This window comes from Nuphar pumila, chromosome 8 (assembly GCF_984573655.1).
Source record: "Nuphar pumila chromosome 8, dmNupPumi1.hap1.1, whole genome shotgun sequence".
In the NCBI taxonomy this organism is placed as follows: domain Eukaryota; kingdom Viridiplantae; phylum Streptophyta; class Magnoliopsida; order Nymphaeales; family Nymphaeaceae; genus Nuphar; species Nuphar pumila.
In genome coordinates this window covers 27,618,488-27,627,663 of record NC_143256.1, presented here as the reverse complement: position 1 = coordinate 27,627,663, position 9,176 = coordinate 27,618,488, and positions in this window count along the sequence as shown.

Sequence of the window (9,176 nt, the reverse complement as noted above, 5' to 3'; positions counted from 1 at the left end):
TTCAAAAAATACATCAATGCAACATTAGTTAATGTAAAAGACAAGTAACCATCATGGATTAAAGCAATATCAGGCCAGGGGATTGAAAATACAGTGGGTGTTGCGTGTAATGCTGTGTGTAAGCCAATCGTTTTCACAGTAATAATCAATGACATACTACATCAAGCAACTAAATTAAAGGGGAGGGGAAGTCTGCTGGGAGCATATGCAAAGTGTTGCTACATCAGGTATTGGAGGATGCTGATGGCATGTTGTGGCATGAAGGAAGGGGATGTTGGAAAGCATTAACGACCTGTATAGATGACTACAACCAACAATAGAAAAGGATGAAGCCGATTGCAGGAACAGAGAAGGTAGATTTGCAATACTAATTGAAATTTTGAGACTCACCTCTAAATTTCTAGGCAATTCTCTTGCAAAATTACATCCTGATGCTCCATTATCAATGTTATAAATACACACAATAATCACAATCTTATTATAAACATTTGCAGCGGTGGACTTACCTCACAACATTCCAGAAGTTAAAGCATGAGTCAACGAGATCCCTCCTCTTTGTCTATTATCAGTATAAACTTGTCCCATCCATCTCAAAGCTCTAGAATAGGAATTTGCAAGAAAGGGGCGTGCAAGAATCAATACTACTTTCACTGAGAAATGATAGGTTGTGAATTGATAGTATAATCTCTGATGCAGAAACGTCAGATATTACTATTATTTAAGAGGCCACATATCAACTCAGTTGATGTCTTGGACATCTTAGCTTAGAGGATGATAACACGGCCTGGTGAATGCAGATATCAGGAAACATGAATACATTCAGGTGAGCAGCATGACATCCTGTTTAAATGGAGAACAAAAAAAAATTATTTCGATAACAAAGGTAAATAGACTTTGAACATGGGATGAACCAGGGCAGTGATCATCGGTTGTCCCCATTCCAGCAGGAAAATCTGAGCACAACACATCATGCTAAAAAAAAAAACTCAATGAGTCCAGCAGAGAAAATACAGAATGGATTTGTAGGGGATAGAGTATCTGTCCAATGAACCTTATTCTAAACATTTGGGTTTATCACCCGTCCTGCATATGTTAGTTTTTAAGAGATAGAGCACATTCATGGCCTAGAACAAAAATATACCCATACATGCGTCAACAACAGAAGATAAAACAGATTTAGTGAATTAAGTTTCTCATGCAATCAGTGCACATAAATACCCAATCCCCTGCCATTATTCAATCAGAGAAGCCAAGCATAGAATGAACTCAAGTAAGTTGGAAATCCGGGCATATTAGCAGTCAATACCCAATTCAACCATAGATTGAAAATCAAGTCAGATATAACCCAATAATAAGGAGATTCATAAAAAAAATGTTCACCCAAAACCGATGTTAAACCATTTTCTTCAGCAAATGAGGCACATATATGGATGGCTTTTACTATATCGGGACCAATACTCTTATTGGTATATTCGATGCTTATGAATCAGGGAAATGGGATATGAATGAATACAACCATAGACGGATATGATATGCTATGGAGGGGGGTAGGCTTAAGAAACTGATTAGGGGAATGAGCTCCCTTCTTGAAGCAGATACGTTAACGACTTTGAAAGAAAAAAAAAGGGGGGGAAAAGAAACCATGTTGGAACAAAGCAGTTCCATTGCTGTAGCTATAGGGGTATCGGTCCTGCTATATGCAGGTCGATCCCCTCTTTTTCCTTGTGATTAAGAGAAGGAAGTGATAAAGAGCATAGATTAAAAGGAAGAAATAAAAGAAATGAAGAAAAATACAAGGAATCAAAGAAGAGGGCAACGATTACTTACCTGGGATTACCTTCAGTCTTTGCTTGAAAGGGAAAACGCCAATAGAAAATGCAAAGGGGAAGTGAAGATAATCGTTGAAGGAAAGATAGGGGTGCGGGGGTGAGAGAAGATTGTTCCAGAGGAAAGGAAGAAGATGTGGAAGTAAAAGCAAGTGGAGGGGTGAAAATGGATGGATGGAAAGAGCCCTACGTGCCTCCTTTTAAGGAAGGAGAGGAAGGTTCGTGAAAGGGAAGACGGTTGAAGATGAAGGGCGATGGAAGGGGGGTTCGGGGATGGCTCATGAAGGGAAGCCGAGAGGGGGAGAGAGAGAGAGAAAGAAAGGGAGGGTTTCGAGAGAGGCCTCCTCTCTTCTGAAAACACGATTTAGGGTTTTCTTCCCTTTTCAAAACCCCCTTCAATTTTATTGATTTTTTCAAAACGAGCCTTTTCAAAAAAAATGGATTTTATCAAAAGAATGATTTTTCAAAAAGGTGGTTTTTTTAAGAACTTTTTGTATTTTCTTTTTTATTTTCCTATCTTTTTTTTGTTCTTTTATTGAGATTTTGATTTTTTGCTCTTTTTCTTTGAAATTTTCTATTTTTTGTATTTTTTGAAAACAAAACTCTAAAAACTTATGGGATTTCTAGACCATTTATAAAATTTCACAAATATTTACCAAAGAAGGCTTTACTGAGAATTTGAGTTTATTTTTGGAAAATTTCTTCAGAAAATGGATTAGGAAAAGTGAGTTTGGATCCCAGCGAATCCGAGAAATGAATGGAATTTCTTGTTAAAAATTGACCCGATTATTCAGAGAAGGTGAGTCGGGGGCAAAAAGGGAATTTTGGGAAAATTTGGGGTGTTCACACCTAACAATATGAATAAGATATAATGACACAATATCTAAACACAAATATCAAAAAAAAACTATCTATAATAGATCCAAATGGACCCGAGTCTTCTGCTATGCTCTTGCATCATTCTCCCCATGTTGGATAAGACTTTTCCTCAAGTTTGAATCTCACTTGTGTTTTTTTCATTTTGATTTGACCTTGTGGGTTATAGGCCCATATGGCACTGAATCTCGATGTTGTTTAAACTAAACAAGCCAAGCAAGATCTACCTCAATATGCATAATGAAACCATAAGCATTCTTTTCAAACCAACCAAAGTCATGTGAGATGCCTCCAATGTAAAATGAGTTTGAAGCATAAGGTTGAGACAAAACTTGGATCCACTCTGATGAAACCTCATCTATAGCTGCTTGTAGAAGCTCATACGGATCCTGTTTGAGAAAGTTCAAGGTCTTAAATGTGTGTGTGGGTTGTAGAATATGAATATAGGACAGTCTTGGATATGGCTATTAGGGTTTGGATCTGGAATATATTTGGGCATGGGTGGGGTTTGAGAAAGGCCATTCTAGATTGGGTCAAGTGCATCTAAGGCTAGATCTTTGGGACCTAAGGTGGGTTCAAGCAGATCCACTAAAAGAGGCTTGGATCCATCAAGGAATTCTAGATTTAAATCATCTTTAATTAGATGTAAGACTTTAGATAGGTCTTGAATGGATTTAAATTACCTATCTGCATTTGGATATTTTTTGAGCCAAAGGTAAGAGGTAGTTGATCCGTAACCTGACATACATCAATTGCTTCATCTTGATTTTTTTTTTGTTCATTCCTTTGTTCTCGTGATTGAATTGCATGTTCATCCACTACCATCTAGAAATCTCACTAAATACAATAATGGTTAGGAGGACATTTTGATGCTCCAAGATCTGGTTCACATTGAAAGTTGACTTCATTGCTTGAATTCAATCAAAGAATGCATTTGGATTGTGGCTGCTTATGAACTCTGAAATATCCAATTCATCACCGTACTCAACACAAATCCAATATTCTAACCATTGCTCTGCAGCTTTTTGTAGAGTTTGGATCTGGTCTTGACCCATTTGGTTCAAACAAGGTTTTGAATGAAGATGAGGCGGATTTGAAGAATTTTGGATCGGTTTTGGGCCTAATACAAAGGATACTATACAGGTTTGGGCTGAAAACCGGTTCTGGCTAGCATATGAATCGGGTTGGGGTTAATGGAACAACGATGAACCGGCTCGAAAATAAATTAGTTCGCTTGCTCGAACTTCTCATCCATCTCATCATGTAGGGAGAGGGTGGTGTATGTTCACCCCCAATGATTCACTGAATCCCACGTCTGTGTTCAGAAGTCCCAAAAAGCACCGCGTATATAAGCACATGGGGTTCGTATTCCCGTGTATGTTGACATCACTCAGCATTGGAGTCTGGTTTGGTTGCAAAGACTTAAGTACCCTTTCTTTCTATTCTTGCCATAAAATGACAAAAATGTCCTTTATTCAAAAAAGGAAAACAAACGGTTCAAAAAAAGGACAAACATGTCCTTCATCCAGAAAGTCGAGGATGATGTTGACTCTTCAAAGTCTACAGAGCGAAACGAACCTTAGCCAACAATCCGATGGTGATCCGGCGAAACGATGGTGAGCCGACGATCTGATGGTGAGTCGGCCATCTGATGGTCATCCGACAATCCGATTTTTAGTGTTGTCGGGTCTCCAACGATCCCCAGAGCGATTTATAGTGTTTTCGGGTCTCCAACAAGCCCCATAACAATTTATAGTGTTATTCGGCCTTCCAACAGCGATTTGTAGTATTTTTGGGCTTTCTTACAACGATTGTAGTATTTTCGAGTCTTCAACGAGCCCCACAACGATTTATAGTGTTATCCGGTCTTTCAACAGCGATTTGTAGTGTCTTCCGCAAATCACTATAGCGATTTATAGTGTTTTTGGGTCTCCAACGAGCCCCACAGCAATTTATAGTGTTGTTGGATCTCACTATAGTGATTTGTAGTGTCTTCCGCAAATCACTATAGTGATTTGTAGTGTTATTCAGTAACCAAATCGTTGTAAATCGCTACCCGAATTAGGATCAACTTGTCAGGGTCATATCTCCGTAACCGGAGGTCATATTCCAAATCCGTAAAAAGTGATGTCTTCGTTATTGAGTCTAGTTTATTCCTGTAAATTTTCAGCAATTTGTATTATCATTTCATTCCTTATTTTAACTAAAAACCAGACCCCTATTATTCTGTATTATTTGAGTTACAATACAGAATAATAGGGGTCTGGTTTTTAGTTAAAATGGGGAATGAAATGACAATATAAATCACTAAAAATTTACAGGAATAAACTAGACTCAATAACAAAGACATCACTTTTTACGGATTTGGAATATAACCTCCGGTTAGAAAGATATGACCCTGACAAGTTGATCCTAATTCGGGTAGCGATTTACAGTGATTTGCTTACTGAATAACACTACAAATCGCTATAGTGATTTGCGAAAGACACTACAAATTACTATAGTGAGATCCAACAATACTATAAATCGCTGTGGGGCTTGTTGGAGACCCAAAAATATTATAAATCGCTATAGTGATTTGTGGAAGACACTACAAATCGTTGTTGAAAGGCCGGATAACACTATAAATCGTTGTGAGGCTCGTTGGAGACCCGAAAATACTACAAATCACTGTAAGAAAGCCCAAAAATACTGCAAATCGTTGTTGGAAGGTCGGATAACACTATAAATCCTTATGGGGCTCGTTGGAGACCCAAAAACACTATAAATCGTTGTGGGGCTCGTTAGAGACCCGACAACACTAAAAATCATTGTAGGGGAGTCATTGAAAAAATTGTGGGAAAGAAACAGAAAAAGAAAAATAGAAAAATCGTGGGGAGGGGTGTTACGAAAACCTCAAGCAAGAAACAACCGAAGGAAACATGAGCCCCACGATTAAACAAAATGCTTTATTGCTCTTTTTCGATAGTTAAAAGAGGGAAAGAAAAAAATTATACAAGGCCCCAAAAAATTTTGGTTAGGGGGGCGCTGCCCCCCCCGAACTCCCCTCCTGTAAGGGCAAAAACTCTAAATCAGGCTCCACAACGAATCAAGTTGAACGATGCTACCCACGCTGAGAGGAGCCCCCAAACCCCCCTCCTGTAAGGGCAAAAACTTTGAATCAGGCTCCATAACGAATCAAGTTGAACGATGCTATCCACGCTAGGAGGAGGCCCCAAACCCTCCTCCTATAAGGGCAAAAACTCTTAATCAAGCTCCACAACTCATCAAGTTGAATGATGCTACCCACGCTAGGAGGAGCCCTCAGACCCCCCTTCTGTAAGGGTAAAAACTCTGAATCAGAATCCACAACTCTTCAAGTTGAATGATGCTACTCACGCTGGGAAGAGCCTTTAGACCCTTCTCTTGTAAGGATAAAAACTCTGAATCAGGATCCACAACTCATTTAGTTGAATGATGCTACCCACGATCACTCCTTTTCTAGAATCGTTATTTTTTTTTGGCACCAATAGAGGAGAGGGTACTTAAGTCTTTGCAATCGCATCAAACTCCAATGCTAATTAATGCTGACAAACATGGGGATATGAGACGCACAGGCTTAAATATGTGGTGCTTTTTGGGACCCCCGAGCATGAGATGCCCTGTTCGGGGGGGGTGGGGACATATAACCTGCTTCGATCATGTAGGTGGGGTGGTGGGATGGAATTAGGGTTTGGAAACCCCACTCCACCCGCCTCCTGTGGTGGCTCTCCAGCGAGGTTGGTCATCGACGTCCATGTCTGTTGTCGACCAGAGAAAGCTCGCAACAAATCGCCCATGTGAGGGCTGCCTGAACCGCCCACCCCCACTGCCACCACAGAAACGGCATGGGCAGGGGTTTCGGTCGGCAGGAGGGTGTGCCACTGGTCTGGCCCGGTCGGCAGCATGTCGGACAAGGTGGGTGGAAGAGGCAGAAAGGAATATGGTAATGGTGGGAAGGAAGGAGGCATAAGGAGGAGTTGTGTGTGTGTGTGTGGGGGGGGGGGGGGGGGGGGGGGGGAAGTGTGAGCAGGGGAGGCTCGTCACTGGCGGCTGGCTATTCCGCTAGGCGGACTCATCCGACAGATGACTGCCAGATGGGATCCGGCTGGTGGTTGGCCCTCAGCCAACTAGACTTAGCGACAGAGAAGAAGAGGGACCGGCAGTTGGTTTCAGGCCACCGTCAACTCATTATGGCTCCCATGGTGGCTGTTAAGGGCGACTGTGGATCAGGTGCTCCTGGCGGCCACCCTCCAACCAACTCCCGGCCAGCAGATCGATCATCTGTTGTTGGTTGGTTGTGGCCCTGCAGGCAACATTATTTATGTTGGATGTGTTTTGATTGTGACGATAAAGGGTCCCGGTAGGGGAAAGAGAGCTTCGACAACTAGTTTCATTGGACACACCATCGACCAAGGGTCGATCCGATCTATTGCAATCGGTGGCTGTTTGGTGGCGAGTGAATGTTGGATCGCCGCTAGTTAATGCCAACCCAATGACGAAATAGTACAACTAGTTGTGGTGGCCATTACGGGAGAATGTTGAGATGGGTCATACGATGATGCAACATTGCTTGTCGACGGTCATGATTGTCGTTGATCCTACAATCATAGGACATGATTGATCAATGCACTGAAGTCTGACAGGATCGTTCCTTAAATAAGACCAGGAGTGTTATTCCCGGTTCTAATACCAAATTGATGTAAACTAGAAAGACACCATTTACAAACTACCAACTATGGAATAAAAAACTTGAAATAAAAAACTTGAGTCCAATGTTTGCTTCGACGCGACAAGGATAGAGTGTTTCTTGTATCATTTGTTTGATTTGTATATTGAGGACAGCTTGGACACATGTAAAATGGGTCAAATAGCTTCATTTTGAATTGCTAGACTCGATCCACCCTACTAAATCAATGTTTAAACAAGTTCGGATTGGATTTTATTCATGGATATAGATCTTATATTAGATCCAAATATCAAAAAATGTTTGAAACTTGGGTCATTTGAGAATGATATTAGATCCAATTATGAAAATATGTCAGAATATGGGCTTACGGCATAATATAAATTTCAAACTGGATCCAAATATTAAAAAATTGTAATATTCAAACCAAAAGGTATGTCATTCACATCAAACAAACCATAAAATAAAATAAAAAAACTGAATCATACAATAATTCTTAAATTTAAACTCTAAAATCAGACAAAATCTGACTACATTGAGGCGGCAACAATGATATTTTAAAATGCATCTCATTCACATCAAATAAACCATAAAATCAATGGAAAAAAATCATGCAAAAACTCCAAATTTAAACAAATCGTATTCCCACCAGATTGGGCTGGCAGCAGTGATATTAAATTCAGAATGCCTCATTCACAACAATCAAGCCCTGTCCTCGGTGTTCCTGTTCAAAACATTCCAGGGGAAGGGGTGGAACTGCATTTTCCCGTTCTTTAGGATGCGCTGAGGCGTGCATCCATTGTTTGACTGCAAGTGCATCTGTGGCATCCCGCACGATGGCCAGGATGTGCAGTCAAACACACCCTCAAGAACTCCTGGAGGTATACTACCACCATTGGTACCTGTGACCTGACCTGACCTGACCTGCTCTAGCAAAAGTTGAACAGAAAATCGTGAACCTCGATTGCTTCCTTTATTCCTGGGTGGATATTGCACTGCTGCTCTGTAAGATGGAGACCCCTATACAGGGAAGGCAAGACTTCTAGAAGGGTAAAAAACTTCCACAGCAAAGAAATTTTTTCATACGAACCTTTCATGACTTTTCTATTGTTGGGAAAGAAAATTTTTCATGTTAACCGTTATGAAGACTTTTCCTTTGTTAGGAAAGAAAATTTTTCATGCAAACAACCTTTTTCTTGGATTGTGTGGCGTGAAAAAATTTGGCCAAAAAATTGTGAAAAGACGACTCTCCTGCCAGATGTCTTTTGGGTGGGCCCTGTTGTCAGATATGTTCTAAGCAAGTGACTGAATCAAGAATTCCTTCACTGAAGTGTTGTGAGAAAGGGTACTGATCACGGAAATGTCATCTGAGTCGCATCTGTGGCCTCACTTGTATCGATTGTTCGGACCTCAAACCCTGTGCACAACCTACATCATCAACTCCAATGGTCCGGTAATACCTTCACGAAAACACTTTTGGCAGATGAGCACAGGCTTATACTTGCAGGCAGATGCCTTTGCCTTTTGCTAAAGAACAGGGAGATTTTTGCAGTTGATCATATTGAACAATGACAGGCAATGGTGACAGTATAGACAGCCATACCATGTGAAGTTTAAGGTGATGATATCGATGAGGGGCCTGATTACACCATGTAATTAAATTTTCCTTTTTTAATAGCAATCTAGTGCCACGTCTGATGCAAGCTTTCACTCATGCTCCTCGTTGATCAAGGAACCTTTCATACAGGATTCTCAGAGTGATCTTTAAC